The sequence below is a fragment of the Miscanthus floridulus genome, chromosome 2 (assembly GCF_019320115.1).
Source record: "Miscanthus floridulus cultivar M001 chromosome 2, ASM1932011v1, whole genome shotgun sequence".
NCBI classification, from domain to species: domain Eukaryota; kingdom Viridiplantae; phylum Streptophyta; class Magnoliopsida; order Poales; family Poaceae; genus Miscanthus; species Miscanthus floridulus.
Genome location: NC_089581.1, coordinates 118,583,769 through 118,599,399, shown reverse-complemented (window position 1 = coordinate 118,599,399; position 15,631 = coordinate 118,583,769). Strand labels below are relative to the sequence as shown.

General features: G+C 45.3%; 1 pseudogene; it reads right to left on the bottom strand.

Annotated features, from left to right (window-relative positions):
• Positions 1-11,427: 11,427 nt before the first annotated feature.
• On the bottom strand, positions 11,428-12,269 carry LOC136536937 (glutathione S-transferase U18-like; annotated as a pseudogene).
• Positions 12,270-15,631: the final 3,362 nt, after the last annotated feature.

Here is a 15,631-nt window from a genome sequence, read left to right as displayed (position 1 = left end):
TTAAGAAAATACACTAAGATCATTAGAAAGAGTAGAGCTACAAATGAAAAACTTGATGCTAAAAATGATTCACTCTTAGCTAAGTGTGATACATTAGAAAAGGCTAATGATGAGCTCAAAGAAACAAATGATTCTATATCATCCAAACTCAAGGAGCTCAAATCTTCTAAGAAAGAGCTTAAAGATAAACATGATAAACTTGAGTGGGTGCACAATGAGCTTATCACTAGTCACAACAAGCTAAAAGATGAATATACAACTCTAAAGATCAATTATGATACCCTTGTTATTGCACAAGAATTCTTACCAAATGAGCCACATGTTGCTACTAACCATGTTGTTAAGATTGATATAGCTACCTCATATGATGATTTAATTGATGAGAGCATTGAGCATGGATCTAGTAGCAAAGGCAAGCAAGTGGTTGAGTGCAATGACTATGATGAGTATGTCAAGCTCAAGAGTGACCATGAGAAGCTCATGAAAGATCTTGAAGAGATGAAAAGTCACAACACCATTGTGCTAGAAACTCTTGATCATGACAAAGAGTTGATCCTTGAGAATGAGAAGCTCAAAGAAGAAAACAAGAAACTCAAGGAAGAGAAGAACAATGATATTCTCAAGGAAGAGAACAAGAAGCTCAAGATGGAGAAAGAGCATCTCAAGGTGGGATTGAGCAAGTTTGCTAGAGGCAAGCATCTCTAAAGTGAGCTACTCATGAATACCGTCATGAAGATGGATAGAAGTGGCATTGGATATATGGCAAGTGTAGAGAAGAAGAAGGCTCAAGCTCAACACCATCAATTAAAGCCAAAGAGATGTTTTGAGTGTGGACAAGAAGGCCACTTTGCTCATGAGTGTCAAACTCCACTACCACAACCCTTGCCCAAGCATGCTAGACCCTTTGCTTTCAATGCTCACTACATGCTTAGAAAAGATTCTAGTGGAAAGATGAAAGTCATGTTCTTAGGACCCCCCAACAAGAGTAGACCTAAGAAGATTTGGGTGGCTAAGTCACTTGTTGAGAAGGTGAAGGGCCCTCAACAAGTTTGGATCCCTAAAGCTTGAATCTCTTGTGTGTAGGTGAACTACAAGACCGGTGGAAGTCATTGGGTTATTGATAGTGGTTGCACTCAACATATGACCGGTGATCCTCGTATGTTCACCTCACTAGATGAAGAGGTAGATGGACAAGAGAAAATAATATTTGGAGGTAATTCAAAGGGCAAGGTTAAAGGATTGGGCAAAGTGGCAATATCAAATGATCATTCCATCTCCAATGTACTCTATGTTGCATCATTGAGCTTCAACTTGCTATCCATTGGGCAATTGTGTGATCTTGGCTTTCAATGCTTATTCACCGAAAAAGAGGTTGTTGTATCCAAGGTAGATGACAATCAAGTGATATTCAATGGATTTAGATACAACAACTTATATCTAGTTGACTTCACCTCCGAAGATGCAAACTTGAAGACTTGCCTATTCACCAAAACAACACTTGGGTGGCTATGGCATAGAAGACTTGCTCATGTTGGGATGAGCTCACTCAAGAAGCTTATGAAGAATGATTTGGTGAGAGGGTTGAAGGATGTGAAGTTTGAGAAGGACAAGCTTTGTAGTGCATGTCAAGCCGGCAAGCAAGTTGCAAACACTCATCCAACCAAAGCTTTCATGTCAACCACAAGAGTGCTAGAACTCCTACACATGGATTTATTTGGACCAACAACATACAAGAGTTTGGGAGGAAATCTCTATTGTCTTGTGATTGTGGATGACTATTCAAGGTATACATGGGTGTTCTTCCTTCATGACAAATCCGAAGTTGCATCTTGTTTCAAGAAGTTTGCCAAGAGAGCTCAAAATGAATTTGAAGTGAAGCTCAAGAAGATAAGAAGTGACAATGGCAAAGAGTTTGACAACACAAACATAGAAGCTTATTGTGATGAAGTTGGAATCAAACATGAAGTCTCCGCAACCTATACTCCTCAACAAAATGATGTTGTTGAGAGGAAGAATCGGACTTTGATCATTCTTGCAAGGACAATGCTAGATGAGTACAACACCCTCGAAGCTCTATGGGCGGAAGCAATCAACACTGCATGTTATGCATCCAACCGCCTATTTCTTCAAAAGTTCCTTGTCAAGACACCGTATGAGTTGCTCAATGGGAAGAAGCCGGACGTCTCCTTCTTTAGGGTGTTTAGTTGCAAGTGCTACATCTACAAGAAGCGGCAACACCTAGGGAAGTTTCAAAGACGTTGTGATATAGGTTTTCTTGTTGGTTACTCATTGAAGTCCAAAGCATATAGAGTATTTAATCATGCCACCGGCTTGGTTGAAGAAACATATGATGTGGAATTTGATGAATCTAACGGCTCCCAAGGAGCACATGAGAATCTTGATGATGTTAGGTGATGAACCATTGAGGGAGGCTATGAAGAATATTCCGGTGGGAGATATCAAGCCAAAAGATGATGAAGATGATGTACACGTCATTAACCAACCCTCTTCATCAAATGTACCACAAGATGGTGAAAAAGATGGGAGAGTAGAAAATGAAGATACTCATATCTCCCATGAGCAAATGGTGGTACAAGCACAAGATGTTGATGCTCCACAACCTCCTCCTCAAGTGGTCAATAGAAGAAATACACCTCTCCTACAAGATCATCCACAAGATCTCATCATAGGGAGTCCATCAAAGGGTGTAATGACTCGATCTCAAAAACTTACATCATTTATTGCTCATCACTCTTTTGTCTCTTGTTATGAGCCTACCGAGGTAGAAGAAGCTCTTAAAGATCCGGATTGGATCAATGCCATGCATGAAGAGTTGAACAACTTCACTCGCAATGAAGTTTGGACTCTTAAAGAGCGACCAAAAGGTGCAAGAGTCATTGGAACGAAGTGGGTGTTCCGCAACAAGCAAGATGATCAAGGTGTTGTTGTGAGGAACAAGGCAAGACTAGTTGCAAAGGGGTTCTCTCAAGTTGAAGGTTTGGATTTTGGAGAGACCTTTGCACCGGTTGCAAGATTAGAAGCCATCTGTATCCTTCTTGCATATGCATCACATCATGAAATGAAACTATATCAAATGGATGTGAAAAGTGCATTTTTAAATGGCTTTATTAATGAACTAGTCTATGTTGATCAACCTCCCGGGTTTGAAGACCCTAGATATCCTAATCATGTTTATAGGTTGTCCAAGGCACTATATGGGCTTAAGCAAGCCCCAAGAGCTTGGTATGAGCGCCTTCGAGACTTCCTCATTGAGAAGGGCTTCACCATTGGGAAGGTCGACACCACACTATTCACCAAGAAGCTTGATGGGCATATCTTCATTTGTCAAGTATATGTTGATGATATCATCTTTGGATCATCAAATGAAGACTCATGCAAAGAATTTGGTGAATTGATGTCGAAGGAGTTCAGGATGTCAATGATTGGTGAGCTTATATTCTTTCTTGGTTTTCAAGTCAAGCAAATGAAAGAAGGCATCTTCATCTCTCAAGAGAAATATACAAAGGATCTTCTCAATAGATTCAAGATGGATGAATGTAAGCCAATCAAGACACCAATGCCTACAAATGGACATCTCAACCTAGATGAGGGAGGTAACCCGGTTGATCAAACTCTGTACTGTTTATGATTGGTAGCTTATTATATTTAACCGCATCTAGGCCCGACATCATGTTTAGTGTGTGTGTATGTGTGCTAGATTTCAAGCTAGTCCTAAGGAAACTCATTTAATTGCCGTAAAAAGAATCCTTAGGTATCTTAAGCACACACCAAGCATTGGCCTTTGGTATCCCAAAGGAGCTTTATTTGAAATAATTGGCTATTCCGATTCGGATTACGCCGGGTGCAAAGTTGATAGAAAGAGCACATCCGGAGGGTGCCATTTGCTTGGTAGATCACTTGTGTCTTGGTCCTCCAAGAAACAAAATAGTGTGGCTTTGTCCACTGCCGAAGCGGAATACATTGCCGTGGGTGCTTGTTGTGCACAAATATTATACATGAAACAAACTTTGCTAGACTATGGAGTAGTTCTAGAGAAAGTACCTCTTTTGTGCGACAATAAAAGTGCGGTAAAACTTGCAAATAATCTGGTTCAACACTCTCGCACCAAGCATATAGATATCCGCCATCACTTTCTAAGAGATCATGTGGCTAAAAATGATATATCACTAGAAGGTGTAAGATCCGAAGATCAATTAGCGGATATCTTCACTAAACCGCTAGATGAGGCTATATTTTGTAGATTGCGGAATGAGCTCAATGTACTTGATTTTAGTAACTTCACTAAAAATTGAGCTTGTGTTGTCCCTTGCATTCATTGTAATATACAACATGTTTAATTTGTGGCAATGCATATAGGGCTTGTCTAACATGGTTAAGATAACCGCCGAAAAAGCATGTGAAGAAACTTAACCTTGGATCAAACTTGACAAGCAACTAGATTTACTTACAAGTATTGCATATGCATGAATGTTGTTTTGTCGTTTTGTTCCATTTGCCCTCTTGTTGCCTTTTTTTTTTAAAAAGAATTATAGCCTAAGGCAAAATATTTTGAAAAATATGAGGGTTTGAGAGAGGTCACTCACATCAGTCCCAATTGGTGTTTATTTGGATCTTATTCAAGTTGGGACTTGATTGGGAACAGGCAGCGCGAAGGAAAGTTGAAGATTTGCTGGAAAATGTGCACCGGACGCTGCACCGGACGCTGCTGTCCAGCGTCCGGTCAGTTCACAGGAGGTGAACTGCTGCCGAAGGAGTGACCGGACGCTGCGTCTGTGCGTCCCGTCAAGTGGACCTTCAGCGTCCGGTCGATCGAAGGAAGGAAAGGCAGTACTGACCGAACCCTGCCTGCGTTCGGTCATGGACCACCGGACGCGTCCGGTCCTGATTCCAGAGGAATTGGACCTCTCTGAAATCGACCGGACGCTGGGTGGTAGCATCCGATCGCTACCACCGGAGCGTCCGGTCAGTGGATCTCGCGCGATTTAAGTCTCTTTTCCGTTTCCTTCTCTGTCACGTTCGGGATCCTCATATAACAGTGCCTTCGTTTTCTTTCTCCTTGACCTAACTCGCCCGAGCCCTAGCCTACGCCGCCGCCAACTTGCCACCGAAGCCATGCTCCGTGCCCTGGCCACGCACGTCACCGCGCTCGGCCCCCTCGCCAGCCGCGCGCCGCCGTACCACGCCAGCGCCACCACGCCAGCACAGCCCGCGCCTCCCTTGCCCGCGCTCGCCCGGCATCCTCGCCAGCCGCGCGCCACCAGAGCTCGCCGTGCCGCCATGACTCCCCGCGCGCCATCGTGCCACCACGTTCGACCGGCCCTCTCGTCACCGTGAAGCGCCGTGTGCCCTAGCCCCATCTCCTCTCGGTAAGGCTAGCCCGTTGTTTCAATTTCAATTTGCTTAGATCAAATTGCAATACAATGCGCTGATTTCTAAAATTCTAGGGCCACCCGTTCTTCACTGCTCCTTGTAACCCTAGCCCCTGCCGGTTCCGAGGATTCCCCCGCGTGTCGCCTTTTCTTTTCTCGGATCGCTGTTCGTCAGGTAGAAAGCCATTCGATTCAAGTTCGCATCTACATTGCTTTCTCTATTAGGTTTTTGCATCTATTAGACATATGGTATTTATTTGTATATCCATCTATTCTATCGTGCAGCGAGTCGGTTCCGTTGTGGTTCTTCTGGTAGTTGGCAGTCAACTCAGAGCCAAGCTCGCGAGTAAGGATCGAGGCCAAGCCTCGAAAGCGGCAGTTTGACAGTTGATCTTCATCAGCGGCAGTTCATCATCTTGTCAGTTCAGATGGCTCGCACCAAGAACGTTGGTGGTGGCCCAGGTGATGATGATCGGAGGCCCCCGCCTCGCCAGCCAGCAGGATCGAAGGGCAAGTCAACCAAGCAGGTGACATCCAAGAAGCAGAAGTACCCCGACGCAGAGATAGCGAGAGCAGCAGCTGTTGCAGAGGCCGCAGAGCGTGCCGAGAGAGGTGGTGCCCGCAGCGGAGTTGTCATTGCAGATCAGCCAGTTTCACCAGCAGTCAGAGCTACGATTGAGGAGGTTGAGCGTCGTTACGGTAGTCTAGCTGGGACTGCCACGTTTGCAGGATGATGGGTTGCCATTGAGGAGGGTCCGTCAGCACAGCAGCAGCCCCCACCAGTAGAGCCTGAGCCAGTTCAGCAGACTCAGGAGGGCGAGCAGGCCCAGCAGACTCAGCAGGCCGAGGAGACAGAGCCGGCACCCCTAGCTTCGCCGCTCTGGACAGACCCGTGTACCAGTCTCGCCGAGGCCACCGACACAGCGGAGGGGATCACGTCCTCCACCTAGACCATAGGGTCCACCTCCAGTGGTACACCTCGACTTGAGGGCCGCTACAGCCAGGCAGGTTCAGCAGCTGCGTTTTGTTGAGTTTGAGGTTTGGTTTCCTCCGAGGAGGGATGAGAGAGCAGCTGAGGGTTTCTACACGCCACTGCAGGAGGATTTCTACAATACTTATCTCAACAGTGGGGCAGTGTTCAGATCTCAGAGAGTCTGTCAGATAGAGTCTATTGTGGCAGCAGCCGGAGAGCACATTCGGCCTTACTTATCATATTTGCCAGGACTGACAGATTTGATTGGACGAACAGGGATATATGTACCATCTTGGGTCCGGCAGTTTTATGCTTCACTCTTCATCGATCCACATCACAGATTTATTCACTTTGCTTTAGAGGCAAAGACTACAGAGTGACGAGTGGTAGGGTCAGAGAGATACTGAGGCTACAGGAGCAGCTTGTCAAGATGCATGAGGTCTGTTATGGACAGCAGGAGCCTCCCAGGCATCCTCATGGAGGGTTGGTGCCTCCTACAGATTTAGTGCGACATTGCTTCAAGGAGCCTTTTGGAGAGGGGTCGAGCAGGAACCCAGTGACTTGACTCCTACAGCGAGAGTGCTAGAGGCCATTATCAGGAGGACACTGCTTCCCAGGTTGGGATATAGAGAGGGCCTGACTCGCTTACAGCTCTGGCTTCTTAATGCCCTGATGCAGCAGACAGTATTTGATATCTAGGACCTCCTTCTTTCAGAGATGGAGATACTATAGCTGAGGGATTCAAGGGTCACAGGCAGCTTCCCTATGCTCACTGGATCACGTTTCTTATCCGCAGAGTAGTGCTTGATAAGCCCCCTGGTATGATGGATGAGTATACAGGTGCCACCACAGAGTTCCCAGCTTACAACCTGTCACAGAGGATCAGACACACCACTCCTCAGGCACCTAGACAGCCTAGCCGTCGTCCCGACGTGCCAGAGTCTGCAGCTCAGCAGGATGAGATCATCAGAGGGATTGCAGCCACTGAGGAGGAGGAGCTAGAGGCACAACAGGAGGTGAGCGAGTACAGTGACAGTTCTGACGATGACTACCTGCCTATTCCTCAGATGCCTCCACGCAGACACGATGCAGAGGCCGGTAGCTCTAGTTCTGCTCCACCTGTTCCGCAGACAGACCCCGCTCTCATTGATATTCTTGAGCGGATGCAGCAGACCCAGGATAGACTGGCACAGGAGACAGCTGCTACTTTTGCCTAGTTTTAGACTCGACAGGACGAGTTCCAGAGGCAGCAGCAGGCCATGCAGCAGCAGCAGCAGATGCATCAGCAGCAGATACTCTTGCAGCAGCAGCTTATGGGTTTCATGCAGCACGTAGTGACAGCTCTTGGGGCCCCACAGCCACAGACTTCGCCCTAGCTTGCTTAGCCTGCTTCCACCACGACGACTCTAGCTATACAGCCCAGCGGGCTTCAGAGTCAGGGACAGCCTCCAGCTCAGTTTGCTTCACCTCTTGTACAGGTGTCCCAGTGGTTGGCCTCACCCGTGGTAGCCCCGTAGTTCACTCCACTTCAGACGGGCTTCACACCAGAGCAGTCTTCCTCGCTATTCGTGCCTGACACGTCAGTCTCCAGGAGTCTTGGAGCATCCTTCAGCGAGTTGACCGGCATGCCTACTTCGCCTCATATGCATACTGCCGGTCCGTCTATAGCAGCCCCAGTCACTGTGACTACTCAGAGGCTCCCCTCGTCTGTCACCTCGTCAGATCCTACGATAGACATACTAGCAGCTTCACAGGCAGCACCAGCCCCAGCTCAGACCCAGACCACTTCAGCGACACTTCCTGCCACAGAGGGTCAGTCAGTTCAGAGCTCAGGGTCAGATGATGATGGTGCCCAGTTCCAGCTTGCCCCACGTTCTTCAGCGCTCGGCTCGTCCGCTGCTGCCCCGCCGACCGACCCCTAGGTTTTGGTGTTTGACGCCAAAGGGGGAGAGGGTGTTCGAGTATGTAGTCTCAGGGGGAGCTACATTTAGGGGGAGCTAGTTATCTAGTATTAGCTTATTATATACATTTGGAGTTTTTATTTGTGTGATACACTATTACTTATGCATTCGTGTGTTTACTGTCATGCATACTATTATATATATGTGGTAGTGCTATCTATGTGATTGTGAAATATGACATGTGTGCTTTTCTACTTTGCATTATTTAAATGTTATATCACTTGTGTTATGCTCATTTGCTTTTGCTTCCGCGTTTAAACTTCGAAGCAAATGAGCTTTGTTATTTGTACTCATGCTTAATTAATATCCTTTGAGTATATTGTGTTGGCTTGGGTCATATAAGCTTGACTAACACCTTTGTTCTTATCGACAAAAGCTTATATGAACCAAGTCCGTAAAAAACCTCACTCTTTCACATACTCGAGGTGGTATTGTCATCAATCACCAAAAAGGGGGAGACTGAAAGCATCTAGGCCCCTAGTTGGATTTTGATGATTAATGACAATACAAGATTACTATGACTAATGTGTGTTTTGCAGAGGCAAATAAAGTTAGGTCACGGTAATAGAGATCGATTGGGCAATCGAGGTTGTCATGCCCCTACAATGGAAATCGTTTCGGTTTTCAAAGGATTGACGGCAAGGTTAAGGATGACTAGTTCTAAGTGTCGATTGGAGTTGGACAGACACTTAGAGTAGTTTAGGACTTTGTTTTTTCCTTTGGCCGTACTATTAAGGGGGGTATGGACGGGTAGCTTGACCTAGTTGAGTATAGTGAGTTAGGTGTGGTGCACACTTGTTAAAACTAGCTCTAGGTAGCTCCTATGAATGCCAAAGATCCTTTGGAGCAAACTTCATTCACATATGATCGAGAGTTGGAAGTGAATGGAGGGTCAAATACTGACCGGACGCTGGCTCCGGTGCGACCGGACACTGGCCGCAGGGTCCGGTCAGTTCATTTGACCGAGGAGAACAAGTCTGGTGTGACCGGACGCTGGAAGGTCAATGTGACCGGACGCTGAGGGCCAGCGTCCGGTCGACTCCAGTAAGGGTCCAGACTTGAGAAAGTGTGACCGGACGCGTCCGGTCAGTGGTGACCGGACCCTGTGTATCCAGCATCCGGTCGTTTACAGTAAGCATCCAAGAGCGACCGGACGCGTCCGGTCAGTTCTGACCGGACCCTGATAGCGTCCGGTCATCACTTGAAAACTGTTGCGCGGGTTGAACTGACCGGAGCATCCGGTCAAAACGATCGGAGCGTCCGGTCATCCCGCAGAAGCTCATAACGGTTCGTTTTTCAGGCTGCCTTATAAATAGAAGCTCCACTCGTGTGTGGAGTTACTTTTGCTCATTCCAACAGCTGAGAAACACGTTTGTGAGTGCCAAGAAGAGCAAGGTCCTAGTGAGGTGTTTGTGATTTGAGAATCCAAGAGTGAAACCTCATTAGTGAATCAAAAGTAGACAAGTGTGCATCCATCTTCTCATTAGGCTTCGCGTGGTCAAGTGAGAGTTCGTGCTTGTTACTCTTGGTGATCGCCATCACCTAGACGGCTTGGTGGTGATTGGGAGCTTGGTGATCACCCGGCGGAGTTTGTGGGTGACCCAACTCAAGTTGTGAGCGGCTTTGGGTGATTCGCCGCGACGGAGTGTCGAAAAATCAACCCGTAGAGAGCACTTGATCCTTGCGTGGATCAAGGGGGAGCTACACCCTTGCGTGGGTGCTCCAACGAGGACTAGTGGAGAGTGGCGACTCTCCGATACCTCGGCAAAACATCGCCGCGTTCCTCTCTCCATTTACTTTGAGCATTTACTTTGAGCATTTACTTTGAGTATTTACTTTGAGCAATTCAATACTTGTCTTTACATTCGTAGAGCATCCAAGAGCGTTGCAAGTCTATTGTGCGTAAATTTGATAGAAACACTTCTCTAGGCACAAGGGGTTAATTGGGCTATCCGTAGGATTTGATTATTGAAAGAAAATTTAGAATTAGCCCAATTCACCCCCCCTCTTGGGCATCTTGATCCTTTCACTAACTCACTAGACTCACCTAGGTCAAGCTACCCGTTCATATCCTCCTTAATAGTATGGTCAAAGGAAAAAAAGTCCTAAACTACTCTAAGTGTCTCTCCAACTCTAATCGACACTTAGAACTAGTCCATCCTTTGAAAACCGAAACGATTTCTATCGTAGGGGCATGACAACCATGATTGCCAATCGATCTCCATTACCATGACCTAACTCAATTGTTTCTGTAAAACACACGTTAGTCATAGTAATCACGTATTGTCATTAATCACTGAAACCCAACAAGGGGCCTAGATGCTTTCAATATAGACGTGTTTACTAGTTAAATAAATATCATTTCTATTTGCACCTGGCAAGCAAATTTCTATGCATATGCTCGACAAAAAGAAACTTTAACGTTGGTGCTAACTGACCAGTGAATTTCAATGTTTCAGGATCAATTACTTTCCTTTTAGAGGCCGTTTGTATCTCTTCATTTTAGAGGAATTAAAACCTCTTAATAGATTAGGCTATTTGGCTTAGAATTTAACATTCCACAACTTTCGCAAGCTGACAAATAAGTCTATCTTAAATTCATAGGGTGGGGAATATAAATTGATGCTATATATCACCATGTTATATTTCTACTTTGTAACTTATAGAGTGCTCTTCCACTCGGATTATGTTATGTATCCAACATTTTTGAAAAAAATTCTAGAGAAAATATGCAACATCAGGACTTGAACCCTGTTGGATAGGGTATCACTCAACAGCCCTACCACAAGATGAATGGCCCTTTCACAGCAGCACATGGATTTTACATTCCTTAAGACATAACGGTTTCCGAAAAAGTGAAAACACATTGGTGCCCTTTATTTGCCTACACCAGAAAGGAAAAAGAAGAAAGACATCGTGATTATTATTCCGCAATACACTACTGTAGTAAACCATAAATAAATACACCGAGTACTTGTTTGGATATTGTCGGATTCACTTTAATCTATATGTGTTGGGGTGGATTAAGGTAAAATTTAGTTTTAAGTTCCACTCCAATTCATCCTAACACATATAGATTGATGTGAATCCGACTGAGTCCACGTTAATCGGTAGGTTTAGCCTTCACGGCAGAACTGGTGCTGAACTCTACGAGCTTGTCGGTTTCTGGCATGACGTCTTTCACAGCCTGGTGGGTGCAGTAGCGGTCTGCCCATGCTGTGAATTCAGGGTACTTGGCTTCTTCGAGGAGCTTGATACCAGACATCTTCACCACCGCCTTGAACCAGCCAAGGTGTGAGCCCAGAACGAGGTCCAGGAAGCCGATGCGGTCGCCGCCGAAGTAGTGCTTCCCTTGACTGCACTTGGCGAAAGCCTCCTCCAGATGCTCTAGGGCAGTGGACACTTGCGCTGCTGCTTCGTCCTTGTCTCCGTTGGTGAGCCCTCTCAGGACAAGGAATGCCGGGGCAATCTGCCAAGGAATTTTGTGTAAGGATCTCTTGTTTAGATTTCAGGTTTATATAATGGTAGTATTATTTTTAGATATTGCATGATCATATGTCATTAGAAAATCAAATCAAAAGATTAGAAGAGGAGAGAAGTCAAATACCTTGTCATCCACGTACTGGGCCCAGAACCGTTCGTTGGCACGCGCGTAGGGCTCAGTCGGAAGGATGGACAGCCGTTAGAGGCCCACACCTCATCGATGTACTGGATAATGATCATGGACTCACAGATGGGCCTGTCATGGTGGAGCAGGACCGGGATCTTCTTGTAGACCGGGTTGGACTTGAGCAGCAGCTCGCTCTTCCTGCCGGCCGGCTCCTGCAGGAACTCGTACTCGACACCCTTGAGCTTGAGCGCCGCGAACACGCGGATGGCGTAGGGGCACGCCCACCCGCCGATCACACGCACCGCCGCCGCTTTCTCTTCGCTGCCTGATGCCATTTGTGTGCTGTATGCTGTATGCTGTATGCTGTATGCTGTAACTTACTTGCCTCAGGATCAGATTCGCTGTATGTAATAGCCATGTATATATAGAGATGAATGCGTTGATCATTAACACGGTAACAACCGTGCTTACGTCCTTGCGTGTCATTGCCGGCTAGCCGCCAGGAGACCAAGTTCTTCTTTCAGGTGAAAGTTCTCCATTTTTAATTTGTTACTGAACTGTTTTGACTGATTGGTCCGAACAGGATGTCATCTCTCTGACTTTCCTCGTCACTTGGCGATCGGCTCTCTCGCAAATCGCCATGAAGGGGTTAGGTTACTGCTTTTTTTTTGAGTTAGGTGTATAGACGTAGGCACTTACGAGCGCCCGTCGCTAATATAAACTTTCCTCCCGGCCGTCGGACATTTTGCCAATCAGATTTCATTTATGTAGAGTGAGCATTAGTGTCAGTGTCAAACGAACTAGCAGCCTGTCTTCGATGTCGGGGAGGACCGTCATACATACAGGCTCAACACTCAAAAAATCAAAATATAAGACTCATTCGTCTTTTGGGTAGCGCTACAGACAAAAAGTTCAATACATATTCGACATCTTCTCTAACAACAAGACCCAAAAAAGAATTATTTCTGTAAATGGGTTTCCAGGAGAGGGGATGCCCATATTTAGGTTGTGTCTCTCAGGCAACCCAAAATAGGTCTCCCATATAGATACTCTGTTGAAGGTTAATTTTGGGTCTCTTGCTACCCATTTTAGGTTTGGTTATCCATAGAGTTTTTTTTTTTTGAGACAACCTTATTACATGCTCACTTGCGTCACTGTAAGTTTGCATGGGATTTTCTACGGGAAGTAACTTGGTGGCTCTCTTAAATCTCCGCAATGGCAAGAGAAACCATTGCTTCCATATCTACAAGCTCCGTGTATCGGTGCCTTCATTGATTTTCCTTTCACTTTCCACCCTCACTTACGCGGGCTACGCTTAGCGCCTATTTAGACCGCTAACAACTAACAGCTAAAATGAGATCTAGCCTATCCAAACAGAAAGGATTAATGTGTGGGCTAATTTTAGGTCTTGTTTAGATCCATATAACTAACAACTATTTATCAATTCTAAATTATAAGATGTTTTGGCTTCTCTAGATACATTGTTTTTTTCCTATGCACCTACATACACTATATTTAAAAAATGTATCTAGAAAAGCCAAAACACCTTATAACTTGAAATGAAGGAGTAATTGACTAAATTTTAGCCCCTAAGGATTAAAAAAACAGACAGACTAAATATTAGTCCATTAATCCACAAATATAAGCTAATAATAAAACTAGTTGTTAATCCTAGTCCATCCAAACAAGCCCTTAATCAAGCTTTTGACTAGCTGTTAACTAATTATCCAAGTACAACTAGCTAATAAGGGCTAATAGTTCATTACTTATTTCAAAACTTAATTAAACTAAATAGTTAAGTGCAGAGGAGAAAATGAACATATTCTGGAACTGAAAAAAATCCAAAACTTAAAGCTTATTTAAAACGGTGCATAGTTATTAATAAAGTAAATTGTACTGAAATGTTAAGGTTTATAAAACTTAGAGCACAAAAATCTAAATATTTTGTAGGCAAACTTTTCCCAAAAACATACTTAAATAACACTAATATTTTATCAAATAAATCTGGGAATCAAACTTTTTTATGTCAAATAGAACACCTCTACATGAGAAACAAACTAATTTACATATACTTCAAACCAAAATAATCCACGGAAGAAAATAATAAAAGAAAACTTTAATTTGAAATAAAGGAAAACTTCAAATCTACCCTAAAACAAAAATCAGCCTAACGCGGCCCAAAACCACGCGCAGCTTAACTCAACCAAGCACATAGTGCTCTGGGCTTGCTATGCCGCTGCCCACTGTCGGCCCGAGTCACCTGCCCTACTGGGCAACCATTGCTGGCTGTCGGAATTGAGATTTGTGGTTCAAATTCGTTGATATCGAGTGTAAGCAGTCGCTCCGAAACCCTAACACTCCTTAGTCTCTCACTCACACTCTGGACTACCCTTTCTTCCACCGAGCAAGTGCCAATGCCGCCATGCGTGTGTCCTGCCAGAGCCATCGTGGGCCCTCCTCACCAGCGCACTCATGAGGCAAGCCTGGTTCCACTGTGGTTCCTAAAGGCGGAGCCCTGATGCTTGCTTGCGAGAAAAACATCACCAATGGCATCGATATCTTTTTTCCAACGATAGTAATGGTGATGACAGTCAAGGTCTACGGATCTAGGTGTGGCGCATCTGTGGCTACCGCCGCGACAGGGCTAGCCGAGTGCATGTACCTTGGCTAACATTGGTCAATTAGGATGGTTCCACTTGATCTCACCTGCGTGGCACTCATGCCACATGCGACCGATGACTACCAAGGTATATATGTAACAATCCAAGCATTGCATACTTTCAAACCATGTTCATCGCCAGCATTGCATCCATGAAAAACGAAACCTAATTGCAAAAATTATAGGTCAAATGATATTAAATCTAGCACTGTTGTGAGTGGTGGACCGTCGAATAGTTGCCCCAGATAGTTCTCCTACATAAGCAGTGCCAAGTTTGTCCTGTCAGAGTTGTGTTCTATTGGATGGTCCGCCAGAACATGTAGTAGCCGAAATCAAGTTCCCTTCCTTTGGTTCCCACATACGACCCACTCTCCCAAGCTCCCCTCCTCTCTCTCCCTCTCTCCTCTCTCTCTCATATTAGAACATTGGAAGGCGTCCCAAGTTGTAAGCACCACCCTTTGGCCCCATTCGGCTTGCTGAAACTTGGCTGAAAACACTGTTCTGGCTGAAATGTTGTAAGAGAAAGACACTGTTCCAGCTGGAAAAAAGAAGCCGAACAAGCCGGATTTAAGGTAAGCCGAACGGGACCTTTGTCCATCACCATTGCTAGGGGTGATCAAGTTGTCCTCCTCATCCCCTTTGCATTGGTGATGAAGCAAGATGGAGAAAGGAGCAAGAGGGAGGAGTCAAGCCATCCATCAAGATTCATCTCCATAGCCACATCTTGGCATAAGGTAGACAAATCTCACCCCAATCATCCATGTAGTCTAGAACCAATGTAGATAGCTCTCACTTAGTAAAAATACCATTGATGACATAGAGCTTCAACTAGGCATGGACTTCACAATGCAACTTGCTAGATAGCTCCGAAGGATCTTAGGAACATCCTAGACAAAACTCAGTACCAAACCCCCAACTTGATCTGTAATTGGCACTCCCAGATTTTGGATTTCAGAGTGCTTAAGGTGCACTGATGGACAATCTGCCATTACGGTTGGACAGTCTGCCAGAGCAAAACCCACCCAACACAGGTAAATT